The sequence below is a fragment of the Herpailurus yagouaroundi genome, unplaced genomic scaffold (assembly GCF_014898765.1).
Source record: "Herpailurus yagouaroundi ecotype Mexico unplaced genomic scaffold, PumYag 165, whole genome shotgun sequence".
Lineage (NCBI taxonomy): Eukaryota > Metazoa > Chordata > Mammalia > Carnivora > Felidae > Herpailurus > Herpailurus yagouaroundi.
Window position 1 is genome coordinate 11,332,655 of NW_024412406.1, and position 14,274 is coordinate 11,346,928.

At 37.5% G+C, this 14,274-nt stretch overlaps 1 protein-coding gene and 1 long non-coding RNA gene across 14 annotated transcripts in view; one reads left to right on the top strand and one right to left on the bottom strand.

Annotated features, from left to right (window-relative positions):
* STAU2 (staufen double-stranded RNA binding protein 2) overlaps nucleotides 1-14,274 on the top strand; it is a 313,378-nt gene that overhangs the window by 98,430 nt on the left and 200,674 nt on the right. The gene's annotated exons all lie outside the window — the stretch shown is intronic.
* LOC121038117 (uncharacterized) lies at nucleotides 196-8,461 on the bottom strand. The gene is made up of 2 exons (XR_005794166.1): nucleotides 8,054-8,461; nucleotides 196-1,373 (listed from the first exon to the last, which is right to left on the bottom strand). It is a non-coding gene; the product is annotated as an uncharacterized LOC121038117 (long non-coding RNA).

Sequence of the window (14,274 nt, forward strand, 5' to 3'; positions counted from 1 at the left end):
TCACAGATTTGTGTAAGTCAGCTGATTTTACTGTGTAGCCAAGGATGAACACTGTAGATTTAGTCTGTCCTCAGTATATCGTGCAGCTGCCTCAAGGTCATTGGTCATGCCAAACGTTGAAAATTACCTGGAGCCAACGGTAACTAGGTGCATCCACTCTTAGCCCTTCCCCAGTCAGATCCCACATGCATCTGTTTACTTTTTTTTTTTTTAACAAACTAACACAACATGTTTATTTGTGTACGAAGCATTTCCCCAACCTTTTAACATGAAATCACATCTATGTGATTAACATCTACGGCAGTATATCCCCAAAGTAATATGCATACCTGGATTAATTCTAGACATTTATGTAAAATAAATATGAAAATTTATACTTTAATAGTTACGGATTTGTTTAATCGTATAAAGATGACTTAAACATCAAATTTATCTTTTCACAGACATTGCTATATCTGAGACAGAGTTAAAAAGAATTTCATCTTGCCCATCCTTTTATTTTGGACTCCCCCTGCTCCTGCAAGCTAAGAGCCTGGTCCTTGCTGGTCCAGTCTTCCCCCTCCTAATCTTACTCTTGCATCGAGAGGGCCGTCGTAAGGCAGTGTACCGGTAGTCAGTCTACCTTCATTTGCAGTCTGGCTCCACCTACACCAAGTTGTGTAACCTCTCTGTTCTTCAGTTTCCTCAGCTATAAAAATGGGAATAATAGCAGTATTTACCACTTAGGGCTACTGTGAGAATTCGATGAGTTGCTGTTTGTGCAGTACTGGAATATAGCAAGCTCAGTGTGAGCTGTTATTACTCTCAGTTCACAGCCATGAGTTGGACTCCTTTTAAGTGCTAGGTATCATGCCACATACAAGACACGAGGGCTACAGTGAATAAGACTCCCTTTTCCCTGTGCATGAGCAGAAAGCAGTCCCTTCACAGCCTTCCTAGAGCACTGCTCCCAGAATAGTATGTGAGTCATTTACTCTAAACTGTTTGCTTTATTAAAGAAAGTATATGGTCTAATACAACATTCACAGACATTTGCAGCGGGTCCTGCCTTTCTTAGACTCAGGAAGTAAAAGAATACCCTTATTTTGATTTTATTAGAATTACATTTTGATAAAACAAGAGCCAAATGACAACTAAGATTATAAGTTTAGCTCTTCATTTAGTTGACTTCATCGTAAGTTCACCAGCACTGAAGTGTTCAGTTTCTGGACAGAATTTCTTATGCATGTACGGAATGATTTTGCTTCCTGAGAGATCACCATGGTCATGCTCTTGTCAGTCTCGATCACTCTTCCTGCTTCGGCATTCTCAGGGTCTTGCAGTCTCAGGTTACATTGCGGATTTGTCTTCTTGTCTCAAAGAAGTGTCATCCTCTGCAAATAAGGTTGTAGAGTCTTATTTACAAGGCTTTCTTTTGTTCTCTTGAGTGACTTTTTAAGGAGAATAACAAAAAGAATAATAAAAATTTGCTCAAGATGCATTCTTACTTTACTCCCATGTGGGTCTCAAATTTTCGGAATTCTCTATGTTGCTTCCTCAAATACTTCTGGAGCCTTATACACACTAGGTTTGAATGACTTTTTGATTTTGCTTGACATCCTTTCTTTAAGAATATATGGAAGGCTTTCTCCAAATCAATAAAGGCAGCAAGAGGTTTTTTACTGTACTGAACTTACTAGTTGTCTACATATCTCATTTTAGAACAAAAATAAAACTATCTTGTGTTCTTACCTTCCCTAAATCCAAGTAAATTCTTTATGCTGAGTTTCAGTAGTCTAATGTAATGTAATAAAACAATCTTAATATCATCAAGTATTTTTCACCCTTGTTTGCTTGCACACTTTTCTCTCTCTTTTTCTCATCTCTCCTCTCTCATTGAGATAAAAATAAGCAACTTCAACTGTCTCACTATTCTCTTTTACCTTTGGGTCAGGTTTAGAATCTTAGGCCGTGATGTTTGGACTGTGTGATTATCTCAGGTATTATTCTCATCATGGCTTATTGCTTTCGCAGTTCGAGTTTCCTGGGAGCTTATTATTCATTAATTTCCCAGGCTTTTTCTTGGCCTCAGTTAGCAGAACCTTGACCCACTTGTTTTCTTTATTTCCTTATTATTTGTTGCCATTCTCACATTCTCTGGTCAAGATGCACTTCTTCAAAGATAAATGACCTTACTAGACACCTGCACTGTGGTTGACTGACAGGTCATAAAATAGTCTACAGAGATAGAACGTAACCTGAAACTGAAATAAATGTCCTTTAAGACATAAAGAGAATTTAAAAAGTTAAAGTTAACATTACTCATTATTTTACATTTAATTTATATAAAAGTTTATTTAGTTGGTTTATACTGGTTTTCTTTTTTAAAAATATTTATTTGTGGGGGGAGCGCAGAGCTCATGTGCACACATGCGCACAGGGCAGAGAGGAGAGACAGAATCTAAAGCAAACTCCCCACTGTCAAGGCAGAGCCTAATGTGTGGCTTGAACTCACAAACCAGGAGATCATGACCTGGGCTGAGATCAAGAGTCCGACACTCAACTGACTGAGCCACCCAGGGGCCCCTTACTGGTTTTCTTGATATCTGAACTTATCAAGGTATTTTCTGAACACTGCCTGATCTTTTGCAGTGCGTTGGCTTCTTGAATGATTGATGAGCCAAATGTTAGTTTTCCTAGGGAGCATGAAGTGGTCTCTCTGGGGTGATATAAGCACTGACCACAAATGCCACCAAGCATGGCAATTGAAAGGCTAGGGATTGGCTAGCATTACTGTGGCCCTTTCCTGGACCTCTCCCAAGCAGACAGTAGTAGAGCTAGTGGCATTGCCCCTAGGTTTGAGGAGCTGGTAACAAAGCCCCTAGGTTCTTTACAGGGAATAATAAAAAGCAGGAGAGGTGCTGAAGCATCATGGAAACATTGTGGGATGTTTAAGAAGGATGATGGATTTGTTGCCAAGGAAGAAGGAAGGCAAACAATCAGGATTTCCTACTATGATCTGACACAGTGTATAACTTGTCCAGGTTTACACGGCCAGTGAAGGACTGAGCTGTCCCTCCAACCCATGATTATATGTTTTCCAGGCTTATGCTTTTTTTGCTGTGCTGTGCTAACTCATGTGAACATCTGCTCTTTGGGAATAATAGGATATCATGACAGACTTATTTAAGAATATTCTTAAGAGCTATTTTGCTCACTGGAAAGAGTTTGCAGTGTGAGTAAAATGCATTCTCTAATTTATATTGTTAAGAGGAATCATAATCAGAGGTCAGAACTGTTAGCCTGTCATACTAAGTATTACTCAACCTATTTCCATGCATGGTAGTCAGACTGCCTGTCAGTGTCATGTTTTTACCAGTATTGTCTTGTTGCCATGATTTTGCCTCAGGTACAGGTATTTTGCCACAGGCAAAGACAAAGAGGTTTTGATGTTCTTAGCTTAGTGTACGTCCTGGAATAAGATAGTTCAGACTGACTTATTGATAAAAAGCATACCTAGATTATCTGCAGCAATACAGGAAAAGGAGAGCATAGATAATTGCAATCCAGATAGTATTCCCCAGAGGATTTGTGCAGGAAAAAAAATAAATTACTTTAAATTACTTTAAATTACTTAGCATTACCTCAAAGTAATTGTAGTTAAAAAAGTAGAAGAGTTTTCTAAAAGTCCCAGGTACTCTTTTATTTTGGCAAAAGTTACTTTTTATACTGCAAAAGGATCCAGGTAGTTGATCAGGTCCTTTTCCCCATTTCTTTGAAAAGTAGTATTGAGTCAGACAATGGTATTGGCCCCAAATGATCTGTATAATTCCAATTAATCGTCTGGTATGGATTATAATAAAATGTCAAGTGTATTACCAGTAGCAGAAGGTATTTTTAAAATCCTTAAAAGAGGGGCGCCTGGGTGGCGCACTCGGTTAAGCGTCCGACTTCAGCTCAGGTCACGATCTCACGGTCTGTGAGTTTGAGCCCCGAGTCAGGCTCTGGGCTGATGGCTCAGAGCCTGGAGCCTGTTTCCGATTCTGTCTCCCTCTCTCTCTGCCCCTCCCCCGTTCATGCTCTGTCTCTCTCTGTCCCAAAAAAAATACGTAAACATTAAAAAAAAAATTAAAAAAAAAAGTCCTTAAAAGATGATTATCAATAATTTGAGACTGCTTGTATCACTTGAATCTGACAGCATATTTCCATGTGGCAATTCTAGCTAATAAATTATGTTTGCACTCTCAGCTTCTATGGAAGTCACCCAAAATTCTGCATTTTAAAAAAATGATTGTGCGAATATGAAACAAATGATTACCCATTTGTTTAATCCATATGTTTAATTTTAATTGCAGGTGAGAGGATAAAATGTAGTTTATAAGTAATTAAGTGTATCTATTCCTTGGCACTTAGATGTTTAATTATGAATTTTATGATGTGTCGGAGCCAACATTTTCTTACAGAAATACAACTCAAGATTTAATATTGGGCAACAGTGGGAAAATGGGATTTAGTATGAAAATATTTGCTTTATGTAAACCTTTTTATGAATGTAGCTAATGCATAAGTGAAGTCAAGCTGTAAAAACAATTAGCTGGGAAAATGCCAAGTTAAGTTTTTTATATTCCAATGAATATCTGTTAACTACACATTATTTATGCAAATGTACGACTAGATTTACTTAGATTCAGGTAAAAAAGACTAAGTACTAGAAGTATGCAATAAGTATAATTACCATTTACATCTCCAAACAAAGCACATTAATCTTTCTGCAGCACCGCTGATGTAATGTCTCCTTACTTTTGGGAGTATTTGAAGTGGGCAAGCATCCAAAGTTGATAGTGAATTCTGATCAGCAAAGGCACTGGAATAGATGTCTGGGCTGGACATTGTAACAAAGCGAGCCATTTCTAAAGCTCTTGGAAGATTCTACACAATCATCCATTGGAATCTCTTATTCTAGACATTACCAAAAAACCAATTTATTCAAAAAGAGTGTGAAACTTCTCCTAAAAATATAATCTGATATATTTGTGGGTTTTTTTTTTTTTCATTTAAACTTCTTAAAAGCATGTTCTTTGGGGCTTAAGTTAATGAGGAAACAGAGGATTTAAAATATTTTCTGGAACCATTTTGTTGTTGAAAAGACTTGACAGATTCTTTGCACTAGTTTTCAAAGAACATTCTCAGACAACCCGTAACCAAAGATGATCTATTGATAGAATTAGATAATGAGAATCTTCTTACAAGTCAAAGAAAAAATAAGCCATATTTTCTGTAATTTTCTCAAAGTTGTTTTTTAAATCATTTGATCCCCTACACCCATAATTTCCTTAAATTTAGGACTCTGCCACTAGACTACTAGCACGTAGTATTTAGTGAAGACATATTAAAAACTTGAAATTTCTTTAAAACATTTTACTAATGTTTTTTGTAGTTCACAGAGCACTTCATATGCGCACACACATATATATCTAACTGAAAATACACAGATATACTAGGATATTTCATGAAAAACACAATAAATTTCCTTCTGGTTTGCCACTTGAATAAGGTTGAGAAAGTTGATACAGACAAGATCTTTCATATCACTGATGAATCTTAGAGAAACTCAGTCCTCTTTCCCAAAGTGCTTATAGATAGTTTTTGGAGCTTAAATCCAATTGCTCTAAAAATCTAAAGATATCTTCCTCTATCCACACCATCTCTCAGTGTTTATTTACTCCAAGTTTATAAAAATACTTGATAAACATTTTTAATTATATTTAAAAATGTTAAGTAATTTTTATTACATGCAAGATAAAAAACTTCTAGTAGATTAAAGTAACCTGTAGAATACACAGACTCTTAACTAAGGCATAATACCTAAAACAGCATATCCCAAGGTGTGTTTCATAGAATACACATGATAATTCACGTTACCAAAAATATTTAGGAAACACTGTATAGTATATTTCTGTCTTGAAGCATTGCAGTACAAGCAACATAAAGCCTATGAGAAGACAAATTCATTAATCTTGTATCTATATTAATAGATACCATGAAAATTAATCATGTCTGCAACACAAGAAGTTAGAAAAGGAATAACAAAGTAAGTCTGAAGGAGGAACATGAATGCATCAGTAGATTAATTAGAAAAACAGAAGACTAATAGAAGAAAACATGCAGAATCCAAGATCTTGTTCTTAGGAAGAACCAATATGTAATCTAATCAATGTGAGCAAGTGTGAATGCAGAGCACAAATATGCAGAATGTAGTTGGACGGTAAGGGAAGCCTGACGCCTAGGAAATGACAGTTCTCATAAAGGGCTGTTGTGTTCAACTCAAGGAAGACTATTTCAGAATGAGGATAAACTGGGTGATTTTGTAGGAAAATATAAACTGCCAAAAAAGATCCATTGCTATAGAAGTGAAAGGACAAGTAGTCAAATAGCCAATTACCATTACCTCCCTCTACCACCCTGAAGAAAAGCACTTGGCCTAGATGGTATCACAGAGAAATTTTATTGAACCTTTGAAAAATAGGAAACACATTATTTTGGGCAATCAAAACTAGCCTGTCTAGCTCAACAGTGCCAGCTAAGACAAAACAAAATACAACAAGAAAGGCTAGAACTTCAGACCAATATTCTTTATAAAATAGCAGTGGAAAAATCCTAATTGAAATATTGGCAAATAGAATTTGGCAATTTATTGAAAGAATAACCACTGCAACCACGTGGGGATTATTCCAGGAATGAAAAATTATTTCACTATTAGAAATATGGTAATAAAATTCACTTTATTAAGAGATGAAAAGTAAAAATTGCTAACTACACAGAGGCTGAAAAGGTATCTGAAAATTCATTCTTGAGTTTGAAAACAATGTTATGAATATTGAATACTTCTTCAACATGATAAACTATATACTCTGTTGATGCACACACACATACATGTACACATACACACACTCCCCTCCTATCCCAACCAAACCCAGTAGCCAGCCTTATGCTTAATGAGGGCATATTAGCCACATTTCCAGTAAAGTGAGAAGCAAGACAAAAGCATCCATTATCAACTGCTATTTAGTATTCTTTAAGGGGTGTGGCTCAATGCAGGGGAAAAACAGAATAAAATTTGGAAAGAAATAGGAAAAATTACTTTTCTTGGCAGAAAAAATATAATTGTTTATTTGTAAAATTGCAAGAGAATCAACTAAGCACCTACTAGAAGCATCAAGAGAATTCAGTAAAGGAGATGAGTGGCCAAGTTAGTATCCAGGAATCAAAGCCTTCATATTCACAAATGGGAAGGGGAGACGACCCACGGATCTTTAGCATGCGTGAAATCACTGAGGCTATTTGGTAATAATGTAGACTCCACCAAAGAGTCTGATTCAGTCAGCCTTGAATCTGGATGTTAACAGTGTTCTAGACCCCACCAGGAGGACTCTGATGGTCTTTTGTTTGTTTGTTTGTTTTTTGTTTTTTTAATATGAAATTTATTGTCAAATTGGTTTCCATACAACACCCAGTGCTCATCCCCAAAAGATGCCTTTCTCAATACCCATCACCCACCCTCCCCTCCCTCCCACCCCCCATCAACCCTCAGTTTGTTCTCAGTTTTTAAGAGTCTCTTATGCTTTGGCTCTCTCCCTCTCTAACCTCTTTTTTTTTTTTTTTCTTCCCTTCCCCCATGGACTTCTGTTAAGTTTCTCTGATGGTCTTTGTGGGGGACCCACACTTTGAGAAATGCTACCCTGAGGAACCCACACCCATTCCTGTGCCATCACTCCTACCTTACTGTTAGCTTCCACATTGCTGTGTGTGGTACCAGTTATTTACCTGTCTCAGATGGTATGCTGCGGTACCCAGAGGAATACAGTGGCAGCATACAGTGGAAGGAGGGCCCCCTCCCCTCCAGGTTGCTCCTCCAAGGACCCTTCTGTACAGTTACAAAGTGGAAGCACTTTCAAAATTTCAAAACCGCTCTGCTTGTCAGCCACTCACGGGAGGCACTCCTTGCTGCTTCTGCTACAAGCCATCTATCCAGTGGGATGGCAGGAATTGGGGTGGGGGCACGGCCCACTGTTACCTGTGCTTCCCGAAGACATGAGCAGAGCCTCCAGGGGGGTTGCAGCCACTACTAACCTGCAGATTTCGTGGGGCTGTGTTTCCCTGGAGTTTCTCACTCATTCTCACCAGTCGCTTGTTACTTAATTCTCGTGTTCTCTAGTACCTCCCAGCTTGAACACTGCTTATCAAAACTAACTGGTTAAGTTCAATTCCTCTGACTCTGCACTTGTACCCAGGAAGCTACAGAAAAACAACTGTGCTGACTGGTCCCATCTTGAAATAGGGACCACAGTCCTTCAGTGGACTTTTAGCAGTGCCTGCAATCCTACTGTATTCTCCTAGGTGGTTCAGCCTCCTGTTTTCAGAGAGGAGTTACCCAGACTATGCAGTGGCCTGCCAGCCGCCTCTCTTTGGACAAACAGCAGCTAGAGACTTAATTTAATAAGTCAGACCATGTCACTCCCCTGCTTAAAACCCTCTCTGATGGCTTCAATCACATGTGGAATCGAATTCTGACTTACCTGCCTGGCTACTTTTCAGACCTAGTTTCCTACCACTCACCCCTTGACTCATTGCTATCCAGGTACGAGAACACTTCCTGTTTTTAAAAAATGGCTGTATGTTACCTCTGCAGGGCCTTGGCACGTGCTATCTCATTTGCTTGGAACATTTTTTTTCCTCCAGGCATTCATATGCCTGGAATTCTCCCTCCATTCACCTCTTTATTCAAATGTCACTTCCTAAAGGCTCTCTTACTACTCTGTTCTCTTACTTTACTTTTCTTCTAACCCATCTTATCAGTTGCTACTGTTTTATTTGTCGATTGTCTCCTGAGGGCAGTCTACCGTCCCTAGGGATTAAAACAGTCCCTGGCATGAATTAGGCCCTTAATAAATATTTGTTAAATTAATTTAATTCACATAGCCCCTGGCAGTCAAGCAAGGGCAGGAAGAAGACCAGGTCATTAATTTCTAAGAGTGCAGAAGGGAGGGACGCTGCTTGTGCCCTCCCCCAATTGGATAGGCTCATTTCTGGGAGTCTGCCAGGACTGTAAATAGGAGTAGGTGAAATCACCTAGGAAGACTCTTCTTGAGAAGATTGGATGCAAGGGTGAGTCAAGATTTTTTAAAAAACTTTTTTTTATTGAGGTAAAATGCACAATAATGTAAACATCATTTTTACTATTTTCAATTGTACAATTCTGTATGCTATGAATTAGTACATTCACATTGTTGTACAACCACCACCACTGTCTAATTCCAGGACATTTCATCACCCTTAAAAGAAAACTCATGCCCATTAACAGTTACTCCCCCTTTTCTCTCTTCACAGCCCCCGCAACCACTAATCTGCTTTGGTCTCTGGATCTGTCTATTCTGGACCTTTCATCTAAATGGAGTTATGCAATATGTAGCCTTTTGTGTCTAGCTTTCATTTAGCATGTTTTTAAAGTTCATCTACATTATATCCATGTATCAGTACTTATTCCTTTGTATGGCTCTATAGTACTCCATTGTATGGATATACGGCATTTAGTTAACTGATCTACTGATTGATGGACTTTTGGTTTATTTCCACCTTTTGGCTATTATGGATAATGCTGTGAACATTTGTGTATACATTTTTGTTTTTGTTTTCAAAGAGGGCACAAGTGAGCGAGGGGCAGAGAGAGGGAGAGAGAAGTGGGGTTCACCCAAAGTGGGGCTCATGCTCACTCGAAGTGGGGCTCTTGCTCACCCAAAGTGGAGCTTGAGCTCACCCAGTGTGGGGCTCACACTTAGGAACTGCCAGATCATGACCTGAGCTGAAGTCAGATGCTTAACCAACTCAGCTACCCAGGCGTTCCTGTTTCAATGCAGTTTTAAATTTCAGTTTTCTAAAAAAAAATTTTAATGTTGACTTATTTTGAAGAGACAGAAACAGAGCATGAGTCGGGGAGGGGCAGAGGTCTCGAGAGGGAGACACAGAACCCGAAGCAGGCTCCAGACTCTGAGCTGTCAGCACAGAGCCCGATGTGGGGCTCGAACTAACGGACCACAAGATCATGACCCGAGCTGAAGTCGGATGCTTAACTGACTCAGCCACCCAGGCGCCCCTAAATTTCAGTTTATATATATCTAGGAATGAAATTGCTTGGTCAAATGGCAATTCTGTTTAAATTTTTAAGGAACTGCCAAACTTTTCCACAGTGGCTGCCCGACTATAGCCATTCTAGTGGGTGTGAAGTACTATGTCATTGTGGTTTTGGTTTGCATTTCCCTGATGGAACATCAGCTTTTAAGCATGAGCTTCAAAAACGTTAAGAGAAGAGACAAAGAATGAGAGAGAGTAGTAAGACTGCAGCCAGCATGGTTTCCTGGACTTACTGTGCTCCCCCAAATTCTCTTTGGTAACCAATGTGACCATTGGTCTCTGAGGTCTAATTTGACTTAAATTGCCTTAAGTGCCAAGTCTGGCAGGACTTCTCCATAGTTTATAGTTAGTACCTCTGCAGTGTATGGTGTTCATTTTATCTAGTTCATTCAGAGACAGCATCGTGTAGAGGCTAAGATCATGGGCTCTGGTGTGAGATTACTTGGGCCTGGGGGGGTGGCCTTGGGCAAATGAAATATCTCTTCCTCATTTCCTTATGTGTAAAATGAAGTTGGGGTTGTTATGGTGACTGAGATTAGTATGTATAGTGCTTGGAAGAGTGCCTGACACGTATTGACTGCTTTGTATATTTTTGTTGTAATCATGATAATGGTGATGATGATTTATCTCGCTATTCATGTAGGGAAGGGGAAGAATAGGTTTATGCTGGATCCAAGTGTAGGATTTAGAGTGGTGATTGTGTATTTACAAAATGGGGCTCTTTGATAACATGCTATGCTTTCCATGGTCTTATTGTGGTACTAGCATCAGTAACACAGTACACATTATTTACTCTTGTGGATTATATTCTGTGTTCCACAAGTCACTCTGCTAATTTATCAAATTTACATTTGGAACACAGATTTACCTTTATTTGGATTGGGACTAGACTTATTTCAGTTAAACATTTTTTTTTGTTTTGTTTTTTGGTTTATACTCTAGTACAGCCGTATTATTAAAAAAAAAAATGAAATTACGAAAGAGAACATCATTTGTAATTCCATCACTTCAAGGCATCCTGTCCCAGTTTTTAGTACATATCTTTCTGTATTTTCCCCTAGGCATTTTAGACATCATTATAATAATTCTACAAATAGAATAGACTATCCGTACCCTCCTTTAAAGCTTATTTTCAGCTGCCCTGTGAATCTTTTTTAATAGGTCCTAATTTTTGAAATTCCTCAAGACTTAACATTTAGATCCCATAAGAGATATATTTTAAAAATTTATAGATGTGAATAGAGAAAGAACCTTCTCCTATCTAGACATTTTATATACATACAAGCTTGAAAGTGGGCCAAGGACTATTTTATGGCTTTATGATAAAACCTATTATTTTTCTATAGCAAGTAAAAGAATGCTTAGCAGTGCCAAAATGCATACAAAGAGTCAAAATAATCAACATGTCATTTGAATTCTAAGTTTTGGCTGTTAGAGGTCTTTAAACATAGATTCTGCACATATTTTACAGATAAGTAAACTGAGATAGAAAGATTAAGTGACATTTCTGCTTTCAGTCAATGTTAGAAATAAACACAGAAATCAAAAGCCTCTCCTTATTAGATGAGAAGATAACATGTTCATGTATTTCAGGACATAAACCTGTAGAGGAGATATGAACACTTAAGCTGGGTTGAGATTTATGAATAATGCTATCAAATAAAATGAGGCAATTATTTCTCAATTTTTAAAAGTTCTCATGTTATTTGGAATATGTCTTTCTCACCTTGTAAAAATGATACTTAGGAGAGTAGACATGTTAGAAAAAAAAGCAGTCACTGAATGGTAGGGGAGGACACATGGATTTTAGTTGTTTAGACTCATACAAGAGGAGTCTACAAAGAGAGCATTAATGAAGTAACTTTAGGCAGGAAGGCAAGGATATATGATATGGAAACTTCTTATAACTGACAGTCAAATAGAAGTATGCGAATAAAATTATGTATATTCTTATAAGAATACTTACATAAGAATGTAAAATCTTCCCTTAACTCAAAAATCAAAACCAAAACTCTATAAGGAATGTCAGACAGTGTTAATTCAAAGGAACCAAATATACATCCTGTCTTTACTGCTGTATTGACTTGTGATGTCTTGAAGATAGGCCAAATCTAAAGACTTTTTTGGGATTTAAAGAAAGGGAAGCTTTTACTTTATTTTATTTTATTTTATTTTATTTTATTTTATTTTATTTTATTTATTTTTGCTTTTATTTTATTTTATTTGAAATCTTATTTGTTTAGTTTTTATAAGACTTCCAGCAGACAGAGGGCAAAGAGGCATGGGGGAAAAGGCCTTACAAGCAGCCTTTATAAAACTTAGACCATTAGGACTGTAACACTCGATGCTCATTATTCTGACTTTTCAGTTTGATGGTTACTTGATTCTGTCTCTTTTTTGATCCTGCTTGGCTTGACATACCATAAAAACCTAGGATTTCATTATGGAGCTCTGTTTGTTTCAGTGGCTATTTAGTAAATTGCTTCTGAAGTCTACTAGTGGACCTTAGGTTTAGACGGAACTTGTATTAGGTTCTTTAGCTTACCAAGGACATAACAAATTTCGTAAACGAATGTGAACACAAAAATAGAAGAGGATAAAGCAGATTTTTGGGAGATGACTTAAGAGTTTCCTGAGTCTTGAGCTCTGAAGTTAGATAGACTTCAGTTTGATTGCTCACAACCATGTTGGGGATATTTGTTAGCTCTCATGGTGATCATGGGGGCATCTGTCTCACCTGGCCGCTGTGAGGTTAAGTGAGAGACATATATAGGAAACCTAACCATGATGCTACAGGAATGTGTGTGGTCGTTTGCTTGCGTGGAGTTTGAAGTAATCAAATCACTTATGCTGTATTGTGAGCTGTGGTGATATCGTGGAGCAGTGGTTCTCAGACTCTTAGTATGAAAGATTTACCAGGGAATCTTGTTAAAGTGAAGCTTCTTGTTCCATCCCCAGAGACTGATTCAGCAGATCAGGATTGGAGCACAGGAATGGACATTTTTAATAGGCACTGAGGGTAATTCTGATGAGTGGGATCACACTTCGCAAGTATTTTGGAGGCTGTGGGTAGAAGCCATTTGACCCTGAAACTTTAATAGCCTGGATGAGTGAGTTTTCATGGCTCATTTTTTAATAAGTCACTATGCAAATATAAACATTGCAAATCACTATGCAAATATAAACATTTAGAATAAAAATTCTAATTGAGAAAAATCATTTAAGAATAGCAATGTAAGATTTCATAAATATCTACTAATTTTTAGAAATGTGTACATCACTTGTTAAAAGCACTTTACCTAGAATGAGCTTAATGTTTGAAATAAATAGAAAAAGAAATTCTACTTAGAACATATCAAGCTTCAAGTTTAATAAACTCTGAATGTTCCTTTAGTAAAGGAAACAGGTATTTAGAGACCTGGACCTAACATACAAGGAGACTTTCTGCATCATTTCTACCATAATTCAGTCTGGGTGCCATTATTGAGGGCATTCTGGTTAATTTTAATTGTCACCATGATATGAGGAGATGTGATATATAAGGTAATCAAACCATGCGGGGTAGAATATTAAGAATCATTGTTAAGTAAGAGGATGGAATGAAACTAGAACAAAACAAGTCAGGCATTTACTCTTGGTATTTCCTGTTGTTAGTGCTAGAATAGTTTACTTTTTATGTTAAAATACAGCAAACCTGATTTCTTCTCTGATAGTTACACAATATAATATACATATACATATGTATCCACATGCATACACATGTACATATATAGAGCCATATTTGATGGCCACAAAGGAAGAGGCCCCAAGGGCTCTTTAGTGTGCAATTAATATTTTGGTCAGAAAATCAGCAGATTGTTTCAGTATGGTTATGTGTTATGACATCATATTCCAGTAAAGTCATAATGAACAGAAATTTTGTTTGTCTCTGTGGCAAACCGAAATGAGTTTTGTAATTGTCAGCAGGCCTTAGTGATTATAGTGGCGCCCACTCCCTCTACTGTAGTTAAAGGTCTGTTAGCATTCCAGTTGTGGACCTCTGTTTTCAGAAGTGTATAATTAATTGTAAACATTTGCTCTATGGTGAAAGCTTGCCATGTAAGATCT